The following is a 13,516-nucleotide window of genomic DNA, read 5'->3' as shown; positions in this document are numbered from 1 at the left end:
AGTTAACTGTTAACTTTTAGTTTTAAGTTATCGCTGGCCTGTTTTGAATGACTAATTTTGGGTTATTTGTCAGTTAACTAGTATTTTTTTTACCAATTGTCAGTTAACTACTAGCCCCATTGGCACCGTCTTCAAAATTTGCATGAAAAATGATAGAGGCCGGTTTTAGCCTTCAAGAGGCCAAAACCCGTAAATTTTGCACGGGACTTGAAATATCAAAGGTATAAAAGAAACTGCAATTTTGAAAAAGTTTGAAAAAATGACATGGGTAAAAAGGATAACAATTTAAACATAGTTTTTATTATAATTTTCGTAAACATGCCAACTCTGTGCCTGTGAGCTGCAAGTTGAAAGTTGGTTTTCCGCTGCCGTCAATCAAACCTAATCAGTTGGTACCTTTCATATTTTTGACTGGCGGCACGAAAAACCAAACTTCAGCGTGCAACTCGGGGAAACAGACTTCTCATGTTATGAAACTTGCAGTGATGTTCAGTTCTTGAACATTGATTTCAGTTACCGAATAAAGCATTGTTGTCACTCTTCATGCATGTGTCTGTATGAGAACACTATCCCTAAATATTGATTACCCAGAATACCCCTCGGTCTTGGCTTATATGATATGGTGTATTTTGTATCACAGGTTATATACCTTTGATTTCAAGGGTCTGCATTTTAATCATTCAATAGTAACAATAGAATGTATCAGTGTTACCGCACTCTATTCATAGTTCTCTCAGAGTGCGGGATTTCGAACAACCCAAATCGAGGCATTTGGGTCAATATAATGAAATGTATAAAAATTTGACCCAAATGCAATAAAATACCTCATTCGTGGTGTGACTTTCCCAAATGAACGTGACAAACATCCAGCTATTGTTTTGAAACTCGTCGGGATATCATCGTTATTCATTTCGTATCCTTTGGGATACTCATGAATTTTTACTGGGATACCTGTGATATCACAGTCGTAAAATGCCTTTGTTTTTTTGTTTTCTCCGCGCCAAAATAACAAAATTGCGCAATAGTACCCAGGGGTCTTCAGGAACTTACCCAAGTGACCTTTGCGGGTATCTGCTATAGGGTTCCAGTCTATAGTCCAATCAATTATCATGTACCAGATATCACTCAATGTCACTATGTTGTCAAGTGATTATGAGAGGGCGGAGCTAGCAGATCACGTGGCACAGGTTTATGTCTACGCATGCTCTATTTCGTTGACCGCCGTAATTTAAGACAGCCGAACTAGAAATATTAATTTATCATTTTCAGGCTTATCCTCAACAAGTTCGTTTTTTATTATGTTCCGTGAGTCCTTTGTCCATGTCTGTATTACGTAACTGGTTCCGTGTTTTACGTATTCCATGTTGCTTTGCGTGTGTGTGTGTGCTGGCCACGAGGCGAATTTGTGCTATGCCGTGGTTGTCATATTGGGGATTTTTTTTGTGTCTTTTTTCCTTTTTCTTTGCTATGGTTTTCATGTATTTATGTTTGTAATGTTTTAATTGTGTGTGTTAGGTTTTCACCGGATCATCACAGACTTATCAGACCATTAATTCAGTGAAATAGTTGTGAAATAAACTTGTTTTGTTGAACCGCGTTGAAATAGCGCAGCGCACTGATTCTAAAAATAGCTTAAAGATTCGGACAAACATTGCATTCTGTTTAACCGCTAAGATGATTATACGAACCGATTTTATTATTTTTACTTAAAGTTACAATAATAACCCATGTAAACTAAGATCAACTGCGATCGGCTGTGAAAATTATCTGCTGAAAGTAAACTTGTAAGTTTGTTTGTCCGAATTTCGCCTTTGTCTTCGTTTTTATGACGTCACGACTGCGCTGCGCTATTCCTTTGATCATCCACGGCAACTACACGTGCAATTCATGTAGCCTCTACATATCAATATCGTAAACAAGGATTTCAAGCCGAGAAGATAGCGAGGATTTCGAAGCGATTATTTCTAAGAATTTTCAATGAACTTCATGGAAAAAAGTTTGTTTTGGTTAACTATAAATGATTCATCTACTCGAACTGTATTTTCTGCACGAACAAACGAAGATCGATAAGGAGAACAGGGTTTCAAGAGTCAGAATTACGATAAGCGATAATATAAAATAAATTCATTCAGCATGACTCGTTATATATTCTCTTGAACTTGACAATATAGTCTTATAACCTATGTTTATGTATTTATTTTGGCTTCAAAGTCTACTCACAAAGCAGGGGCGTATACAGGGGAGGTCACAAAGTGCCCGTGACCCCCCACCCCCTTTCAAAGCCAAAAAAATCTAACCGGCCGTTGATGCAGTGTGTGAAGATTTGTTTAGACTTAACTTAAGCAGTTAAGAAAATCAGTTTTCTCGCTTCTCAGGGCCGTCTTTTCGTTTCGTTTCAAATAAAAATCGTTTAAAATCGAAATTATCCATTGGGCTTCCTGATCGAGACGTTCAATATATGGCGATGCACAGGACCAAAAGCAAAAAGTCCGCAAAACCTCACACAGAGCTCGAGCAGGATCATTGTAGGTGGCATGTCAACTGGAAAACAAAGCCATTTGCTTTCCTATTTCAGAAAAAAAAGGTAGCTTTTTCTTGATGTGTTGGTGATTAATTAACATATCTTTGATTGTTTCATTCTACAGAACACCTTTCGTTTCAATTATAGCCGTATAGTGACAATTTGGTCTGTAAGGACCCCCCACCCCAATTACAAAACCCTGATACGCCTCTGCAAGGGAACATGAGGTACATATAATAGCAATGTTTATTTTAAGAATCTATTTGATTTAAGCTAGAAGCAAAATGAATAATTTGCTACCCACATTCCAGGGTTTGATCTTTGTCGTTCGATGCGTTATAGTGATCTCTTTAATTTTTCTTCAAAAGAATGGCGATTCATTAAAAAATATCGATAAATTATATAATTTAAAGCAAGTATGAGAGAGGTTTTGAGCAAATATTAGTCTTTAAATGAAGCATTTCGATTTGAAAGCGAGCCGTGCGATTTTGCATGCTTTTGAAACGTGTTACTAATTACGTATGCCAAAATCTGGAACCTGGAACTGGAATTGGAGTTCCAGATTGAGTTATTCGATGAGTTTGATGAGTATGGCATAAACGCTTTGCCTACAAACGGAATTTTGGAATTTTATTTTTACTTCTCCTTTAGATTCTTCGAGACTCTGATACTAGTAAATCGTCCCAACTAGGGTCTGGTTTATCATTACTTCGAGACGTCAAGGAAATACTTAGTAGTTTTGGAAGCTCAACCAACTAAATCCTCCATGCATGTTGAAACCAGGTCCTCCAGGTCCTCCAGGTATCCCAGTCTACCCTGCCAACAGGGTCTTGTTTGAAGAGTAAAAAAAAAAAAAAACGAAAAAAAAAAAAATGAATCCTCCAGAGGTTTGTCACGCTGAATTGAGAGAACATTGTCACACCACGAATAAGGTCTATTGTTTGAAGGAAATAGAGAATAATTCTGTTCACTAGTTATTGTACACTTTTTACACAGACAGACAGACAGACTTTTTTATTCGGTATCGAGTATTTATATCTTATTTGGGTTTTTTCCCGTAATACGGGTTGATATTTTACGAGTTGCGAATGTATTTTTCCGAGTCCCGTAGGGACGAGGAAAAATACGAGTAATGAGTAAAATATCAGCCCTTATTACGGGAAAAACCCAAATACGTTATTTATTATACGACATTGAAAATTGATATGTATTTGTCCCTTTTTGAGCGAGTTTATCAGTATTTTTTGAGTTTTCAAGGTCCGCACGCTATCTCAGAAAAAACGTAAACACAAGGAAACCCATTAAGTGCCTTTAATCTTATTGGTCAATAGGCAAATTACATGACAACTGACATGAAACTCGTCAAACTAGATATGATCTTCGTAAAATCACACTTCGCATCGATTCAAAATAAGTTTACTAACAATCAAAAGTTTTGAAAAGTTAGAATCATGAAGACGAATTCCAGCAAAAAACAAAAAGCTTAGTGAGTTCGCTAGTTCTTATAGCTCATCGTCGCTGTTTAATGGATCAATTCTCTTGAATTTCTTCTTAAAACTGGGGGATGGTTCAACCGCCAAAGCATGATGATCTCTACCAAAGTTGATAGAACAGTTATTGAAAACAGCTCCATAAAACATGCTTTGATTGGATTCTGGCTGTTCTGCAGGCTCAAATGGATTGGATGTCAGAGTACTGGAAAGTTGAAGCGGTACTTTAGGACTCAAGGCCGAATCTTTCGTTAGTTTTCTTCCTTCGATGTGCTCACTTAATTTGGAAGACATAACGTGCTGTTGCTCTGTTGACGCTTCTGAATAATTATCCAAAAACTTTAGGTTTCTCTGGCCAGCCAGGGCGATTATATTCAGAGGCTCTACGTTTTCTTTTCGTAGCGTTGAAATCATGTTTCTTCGTGCCGAGTGGTTGGTAAAACGGCCTTCAATACCGGCGGCTTTGCACATCTCTTTCATGAACTGTGCCAGCGAGTGCTTTCCAAGTGGTTGTCTCTTATACCATATCTCTGATAATGGTTTTTGAATGCCTGCCAAGTAGAAAGGAGATTCTGATTTTTTCATTTCTGGTGGTACATGAGAAATGTACTCCTTGAATAATTTCACTGGACAACGAGGTCCACCAGTTGCAAACATCTTAGGATTGAACGGACGATCCGGGACGAACTCATTTTCGCCTGTTCTAGTTTTGCTTCCGCGTTCCTTAATCCATTCCACGTACTCTCTTTCTCCATCTGTTTTGACTTCAAAGTCGCCGTATCTTACACGATGGTGCTCATCTTGTGCTCTCCAACCCAAGTAAACAGTGTTGTGAAACCAAACTGTACGCAGAAGGACTTGAGGATAATTGTTCTCAAGCTGTTGTTTTTGCCATTATAGTACACTCAACAAAATTACTAGACTCTGATTGGTCGAGAGGAGTACAATTATAGCGTTAATTGTACTCCGTAGGAGCACCGAATTAAGTCGCTATGGAAACATGGCCAAAACAATGTCAAAACAATTATTTTCTATCATTTTGTACTTAAAAAGCATATAAATAAGATTTTAAAGCCGTAAGAACTAGTCTTTTTTATGCATTTCAGTTGCGCGATGGACTGAAAATCGGCCGCCAAACAGGCGAAAATGAACGGCGTCGCTTCGCATTTTTTACTGACATTTTGTTGAGTGAACTATAAACAAAAAATCGCACGATCTTCTCGTACAATTTGGAATTAATAGACACTCGTAATGTTTTGAAAGTTCTTTAATTGCACTCGCCTAAAGGCTCGTGCAATTACAAGAACTTTCAAAACATTACTCGTGTCTATTAATTTCCAAATTGTACTTGAGGAGATCGTGCGATTTCCTATACTAATATCTGAATATGGTCTGTACTCAGCCCCTGTGCCTTGTTTGGCTTCTGGCCTTTCCCACGCCTACGGAGCTCCTTTCTTTTGCAAGCCAAGGCTTCCCGAAAACGGTTGAATTCTCTATCCAGCAAAATGGAGTATTGTTTGCCTTGTTCTCTAAGGAAGCGGTCGATACTACGGAAATAGGAGGTAAGAGTATCTGGTTCAAATTCATCGCCATTTTGCTTGTGTACTTTTACCACAAAACAGGCTAGTAGTTTGTCCAGCTCATTAGGCGGTATCTCTTCAATTTTTCTTGTTTCTTTAATCGTTTTTGCCCACGTGTAGAAGACTTGTAAATCGTTATGTGTCTTTTTTGCAGTGTTTTTGTTCCTGTTTTCTCTTATGAATGTTGATACTTCATCTTCATCGGCGAAATTAGTGGTCTCGAGCTCGTTGTCCTTCTGTACTTCGACTGTCGTATCCTGCGGGTTTTCAAAAACTTTTAAAAGAACATCGTCATCTATTTCAAAATTGATGTCTAGGAAATCTAGGTCAGTGTTCGTGTCATAGTGAAGATTTAGGTCAAAATTTAAGGTCACTTTCACCTCGAAACATGATGAAAAAAGTTGCGAAAAGTTGCGAGCGTACTATGCTAGTCCTGTCCTGGTTAAACCGGTTAAACCTGGACAGGACTAGCATAATACGGTGCCATATTTTGCGAGCTCTCTTGACCTTATAAGGTAAAATTACGTAATAGTCGTATAATAAAATAAAATACATTGACATTTTACCCGAAAAAACATTAACGTATGAAAGTTATAATTGATGATTTATAGTAATTTTTCTTATGTTATCATAGATTCACCTATTTAACCTATTAGTACGATTATTATTTTAGCCTAGTCTGGGTAAGAAGACCACATACTATATTAATTCTGTATTGCATGTGATCTTTTTATGAAACAGTTGTGGACATATTTTGCTACTGCAACTGCTAACAATTTGGGCGGACTCATAAATAGCAGAAACAGCTCGTTCTCATTTTTAACAAAAGAGAATCATTGTTTATGTTATTTATGTCCTTGAAGAGTTCTTCCCTTAGATTTGAATATAATGTACAGTGAAGAAGGAAATGCCTCTCATCTCCTACACTATCTGGGCAATGGAAGCATCTCCTTTCTTCTGTTTTTTTTTTTTTTTTTTTGTTTGTTTTGTACTCCCTTGAAAGTCTTCCCTTTTAGATTTCAAGGTCGTGATTACTGATTCTCAACTTGGTTAATGCTTTTCTGTGTTCAAAATTCTTAACTTCGATTATATAATTTTCAAACGAGTAATCTGTATTTACCAGGCGATATGTCCTTAATTTATTTTTTTGTCCTGGTGGGCCTCTTCTAGTTTTTTCATCGTTGAAGAGTTCCCCTCGCCAGACTTGAATTTCTATATCCGTTAATCTAGTTTTAATTATTTTGAATGGGTTCTGACTTGAACGATGATTGTAGTTTATTTCAAGCCAGATATTCCCTAAGCCGCTTCGGTCTAATAAAGATTTTACTTTACTAGACCAGTTATTGTTGTTTATTGCTAATGATTCTCTATATACAATTGCAGACAGTTTTTGGCGGTTCTCAAGTTTTGTTACTGTTTAGCCAGAACTTAACTGATCTTAATTTTGCATTTAAATTGATGGGGAGTTGACCTAATTCGGCTAGACAAGCCGAATTGGTAGCCTTTCTTCCAACCCCAAGTAACATTTTGCAAAATTTTATATGAACTGACTCAATTGGATTGCCAGTCTTCATATTGTCAGTGCCCCAGACTTCACTACCGTAAAGAAGGATCGGCTTTACTAAAGAATCAAATAATTTTAGTGTTAATGTAGGGTCGTGGTTAAAAAAACATCCCATCTCTTTTTTCAGTTTAAACAAAGCTTTTAAGGCTGATTTTTTAAGTTCTTGTTGTGCAATCTAGAAATTCCCGAAAGCACTTAAGGTTAGACCTAGATACTTGTATAGCCGAACGTTTTCAAGGATATGATCCCTATAGCGAAAGGTATAGTTGGTTAGACGTCGTCCTGCTTTTGTCTTCTCAATGTTCACTGTTAACCCATTACTGTTGGAGTATGAATTTAGCTAGTTGAGTAATGATTGTAGATCCTTTGGGTTTTTGCTTAGTAGACAATTAGAATAAGACAATTTAGAAGCGATCCATTGCATTAGAATAGGATCAGCGATTTCAGATTGTTTTAGAATATCTGGTAAGTCGCTAAGAAATAGATTAAAAAGAGTGTGACTTAGCATACAGTCTTGTTTTACTCCCTTATAGCATTGAAAAGATTCTGTTATCAGCCCCTCCTGTTTTATAGCTGAACAGTCCTCCTTGTACATAGACCTAATAATAGATAAAAAGTTCCCTTTTACGCCGGCCTGCTCTATTTTGGAGAGCAGTTTATGCCTTGGTATGCAATCGAAGGCCTTTTTAAAGTCAACGAAGCATGAAAACAACATATTTGCTTTACGATTATTGCTAAATTGAACTTCACGGTCGATTAGATTCTTTAGTAAAAAAATCCCATCGATTGTGGAGTGATTTTTTCTAAAACCTAATTGCTCAATTTTGATGATACCCTTGTTAACAAGGTAGCTATAGAGCCTTTGGTTCAAAATAGATGTGAAAAGTTTTCCTATGGCTGACAGGAGAGTTATCCCCCTATAATTTTCTATATCCTCGTTGTCACCTTTTTTGTGTATTGGAACAATTAGTCCTGTTCGCCAGCTCTGAGGAAAATTACCGGAGACCAGTATTTTGTTGAAGAGTAGAGTGAGAGGTTTACATAATACAGATTTACCTAACTTAAGGACCTCATTTGGTATGTTATCTATTCCTGGAGACTTATTTGACTTAATTTACCAATTGCATCAACAATTTCCTCAGGAGCAATTTCAAAGTCTAGTATATCAGCACCTCCTTTGTCAGTTGAAGGGTTATTAACTTCAACCTCTGCATTCCTCACAACTTCACTTTTATTCAAATTTTTAAAGTGAGTAAAAACTTTATTGATTTCAACAGGGCAGCTCTGTCCTAGTTGCTTTTTGCCAACATTAAATAATGTTCTAATATCTTTCCATAGTTTTTTTAGGGTTGTCAAAATTTAGCTTGTGTAGTAACAAGATTTCTTCTTCCGGCATAGAGATTTGAACCGTTTTTTCTTTTGGTAGATACAAATGTTGTCTAAGTGACGGTTCGTTTTGCGTGGACTTAGATAAGAGTTTTCCTAAAGCTCTAAGATTTTCTTTTTCGGTTTTGCATTCTAAATCGAACCACAAGGCATCTTGTTTTTTATATTTCTTTTTCTGACTTTTAAGAGACGCCCCTGCTTGTTTGCAAACGTCTAGCAAAATATTTGTAAAATATTTGTTAAGTCGTCATTATTCGTTTTATTTTCGTTGCAAATATTTTCTTCATAGTTCGCTAATTTCGTTTTAAAACCATCTGACTGTAATAATACTAGAATTCGTTGTTTTGCCGCTTCGCTTAGTAATAGAGACTCGTATTTGTGAGTTTTGCATTGAGAACTCTGGTCCGTTGTGACAGACGTTCCACTAGATTGATATTTAATGCCATATGAAATATGGCAGTGGTCAGAGATGTCGGGCTGTAGATTATTTACTTTAAAATATCTTATTATATGCAAAAGGGTTGCATCTGCTGTAGCATAATCTACTAGACTGCTTCCGTTGTATTGGTGGCACGTTTTACGTCCTATGTTGTCTCCTAACACTCTCCCGTTTAAGATCCTCATACGATTTTCAACACAAAGATCAATTAATGCCCTACCGCGAGTATGATCTATGTTATTTGCGTCGAGAGAGTTTCTTTTAATACATTCGTCTATTAAATAGTCGTCTGGTAATTGTAGATATCTATCATCGTCATTCAAAACAAAGTCCTGGAGTAAGCCCGTTCTGGCGTTAAAGTCACCTTGTATAATGACAGACCCTTTTGTAGAAAAATTTGCAATTTCTTCTTCTAGTTCGGCAATGTAGTCTGTAGAACGATTTTGCTCGTAATTTTGTGGGCTGAGATACACTGTACCCAAATAAATATCATTGGCCAAATTAAAGAATGTTTTTCTTAATTTACACCATATCACATTCTCATTTGGGGTTGAAATATAGGTTACACCCTTCCATACCCTTTTATTAATGTAAATTGCTATCCCCCCATAATTTTTGTTGCCTGATTTGTTGCGGCATTTAATGTAGTAATTGAATTTATCGACATACACATATTTTCTCTATTCCCAAGCCCCCCCCCTTTCCCCCCAATCATCAAGAGAGCTCCCTACAAGTAAAGCACTCGAGTATATATTAAAAAGCCTCTAACTAAATTTAGTGTCTGTCTGTCTCACTTTCTGTCCGTCCGTCTGTTGAATCGTTTGTTTTGTATCACTGGAAAAAATTCCCCATACATTTGGAAGATTTGCTCTTTCGGGCTTTTTCTTCTCTTTCCAAAGCAAAAGGTTGTTCTTAAAAGTAAAGTTATACAGCACAAGTAAACTGCGTGACAAAACATCCTAAATGACCCGTAAATATTCTGTTCTTTCGCTAACTAGTAGTTTTAGCGGCGTTTTCGAGGCTACGAAACCTAAGCAAGCATAAGAGGCGAATGTATAGGCCAACAGATAGTATGAGCTTATAAAATCAGCAAAAATACGGTTCTAAATTTTAACAAATTCTTATGAATTATATACCAAAATGTTCAGGAAAGCCAGGGATTTTCAAATCCACTTCTGTTTTTTGACAGGTTCTCTTTTACTTCAAGGAGAGACGATTTCAGTAGCTTGACCCCGGTTATGTCATGCATTTTCTTTTGTAAAGTACGTCCGATTGCGTACATTCAACTTTCGTTTCGTTTCAAATAAAAATCGTTTAAAATCGAAATTATCCATTGGGCTTCCTGATCAAGACGTTCAGTATATGGCGATGCACATGGCCAAAAGCAAAAAGCCCGCGAAACCTCACACAGAGCTCGAGCAGGATCATTGTAGGCGGCATGTCAACTGGAAAACAAAGCAATTTGCTTTCCTATTTCAAAGAAAAAAGGTAACTTTTTCTTGATGTGTTGGTGATTAATTAACATATCTTTGATTGTTTCGTTCTACAGAACGCTTTTTGTTTCTATTATAGCCGTATTCTTCGTTTGCAATAGACGCCATAGCCGCCATGTTGGAAGAATTTGACCAAAGATTTTTCAATGAATTCTTTTGTTATATCTTCCAACATGGCGGACATCCCTTTTGTTATTGTGCTCTCTTGGGATTGATTGCAAACCAAGAATAGTGAAAATTTGGTATGTAAGGACCCCCCACCCCAATTACAAATCCCTGATACGCCTCTGCAAGGGAACATGAGGTACATATAATAGCAATGTTTATTTTAAGAATCTATTTGATTTAAGCTGGAAGCAAAATGAATAATTTGCTACCCACATTCCAGGGTCTGATCCTTGTCGCTCGAAGCGTTATAGTGATCTCTTTAATTTTTCTTTAAAAGATTCATTAAAAAATATCGATAAATTATATATTTTAAAGCAATTATGAGAGAGGTTTTGAGCAAAAATATTAGGCTTTATTTACGTTTTACATGAAGCATTTCGATTTTAAAGCGAGCCGTGAGATTTTGCATGCTTTTGAAACGTGTTACTAATTACGTATGCCAAAATCCGGAACCTGGAACTGGAATTGGAGTTCCAGATTGAGTTATTCGATGAGTTTGATGAGTATGGCATAAACGCTGTCGTTCGAAATTTTGCCACTTATTTTTACTTCTTCTTTAGATTTTTAGAGATTTTTAGACATAGTGACAATTTGGTATGTAAGGTTATACTAGTTATTGTACATTTTTTTACACATTCTGTATTCCCCCCTCCCCCCCCCCCCCCCCCCCCCCCGAAATCAAATAAGAGAGCTCACTACAAGTAAAGCACTCGAGTACGTATTAAAAAGCCTCTAACTAAATTTAGTGTCTGTCTGTCTGTCTGTCTCACTTTCTGTCCGTCCGTCTGTTGAATCGTTTGTTTTGTATCACTGGAAAAAATTCCCCATACCTTTGGAAGATTTGCTCTTTCGGGCTTTTTCTTCTCTTTCCAAAGCAAAAGGTTGTTCTTAAAAGTAAAGTTATATAGCACGGAAAGAATTGCCTGAAAAAGCCAAAACATACTTTCATTGATAATTATATAATAAACAGAATATTGAAAAGAGTGTTGAAAAGATCTCTCACAAGTGAGCGCAGCGAACGAGTGAGAGATTTCCAACACGAGAAGATAAATTTCGTATCTCCAAGCGCCCATGTAATGTCCTCTATATAGAAAAATTTCAATTGAACACTCATTCCAAAAAAAACACCCTAATAAAGAAATTTAATTTCTAAATTCTTACTGTCTACAGGCTCTACACAATCAGTAGTACAGGCAGTCAGTCTCGAATTTTCTCACAATCCTTCTTCCCGATCTTGTAGCTGTCACACTCTCTTCTGTGACTTCATCACCCTCAGTCCTCTTCACTTCCATATCTTCACCAGCAATACTTTCATTTTCACTGCCATCTGTAGTCCACTCTTCTTAACTAGCACTACTGCTAAGGGGATTTACACTTTCTTCTTCTTGTCTTCTTGCATAGTAGTGATGCCTTATAAATCCTAATTTTCCATCTTTGGAGAGGTATTTGCATGAAAGTTTATGATACTCCATGTGTATTTTTCGAGTTCTTTGACTGTTAGCTTCCAAATCCCCTGATTTAATGAGATAGGGCCAGTCATAGTCATCGTACAGTTTAGCTTTCCGATCTTCCTTGTTTTGCTTTCTCTTACGAGCCCTCATCTCGCTCAAAATTTTGGGCTCCTCGTAGTGTTTCACGGAATCTTTTAACAAATGTACAGGGACACACAATTCTTTACTGGGGTCTGTCGATGTTTGTTTGTCAGAACTCTGTAAGACACAGCAGCAAAACATTTCTTGACTCTTGCTCTTGGTAAGAAGTCATCAATTTCTTGAGGTGATTCATCTTCAGTTGTAGTTGGCGTACTGAAAACATCTAAGTAATGACCTTCTCTTGCCTTATCCGGGAAAGGACGTGGAATACGCTCCATTATAGGTGCTTGCCATTGTGTAATTTGGCAATATTCACATTTTGTAGCTGGATCACATGAATCTCGAATATACTCCAAATACAATTTACCTAACTGAACGTGCCTCTGCATAAAGACCTCAAGTTTCTGCATATGGTGGTATCCACAGGAACAGAAGGCTTGTTGTTAGCTGTTGCATGCTGGTACTCCTTTAGGTAAGTCTTCAAATCTTCAAATGATGGGCTCAACTGTGAATGAATAAGCTCACCCAAAACAGGTGCATCATCAATTCTTCCAGCACTTTCCCCTGCCACTCCATGCATTCTTTTGCATTCTAATCTCTTCGTTTCTAATTTGCGCTTCTAATGAAAGGTTCTTAATTTCTTCATCTGTGAGGCCATCAAAAATTGGGTAATATTCCTAGGTCAGTGTTCCACCGTCAACAAGTTTTCATGATATTGTTGAAATATAATTGAACATGTTATTCCGTGGCCTGGTTTATCTTTTTAATTTCAGGTACCCCCTTCAGAGCTTTCTTTCTTTCTTTTTTTTTTTTTCCAGTACTCCCCTTTTATATCTTCATTTTTTTGGGGGACCCCCTCCCCCCCCCCCCCTCCCCCAAACAAGTGTTTGTGAATGCTCCTTAAATTATGGCGGTTACAGTTAACTCGTGCGATACGATTAATGGGAATTGAAATTTTTATTCATTAGTTATTTATCAGCTTTACAACTAGTACTTAATATTTAAAAATAAATTAATTAAGAAAAACACTAGTTGAGAGAAAGAACAACAGGACAAGAGTCACATATAAAGTTCGTCCAAAATAAACGTTTTCATGAACACTAAATACTAATAAAAACCAAAAAAATACTGACATATCTATCAAAACGAGCAAAAGGTGATATTGTGTTCATTCATTTATGTGGTGTTTGCTAGACCTCTTTCGGAAAATTCATTATGCTTTTTGACGATCATTTAGCACTATCGTGATCAGGCAAATCAGGTCAAATAAGATGTTGTTTTTA

This window comes from Actinia tenebrosa, unplaced genomic scaffold (assembly GCF_029948245.1).
Source record: "Actinia tenebrosa isolate PJP-AT-01 unplaced genomic scaffold, QUT_ActTen_1.0 PGA_scaffold11__36_contigs__length_13525064, whole genome shotgun sequence".
Classification (NCBI taxonomy): Eukaryota; Metazoa; Cnidaria; class Anthozoa; order Actiniaria; family Actiniidae; genus Actinia; species Actinia tenebrosa.
This window is presented reverse-complemented; position numbering follows the sequence as displayed.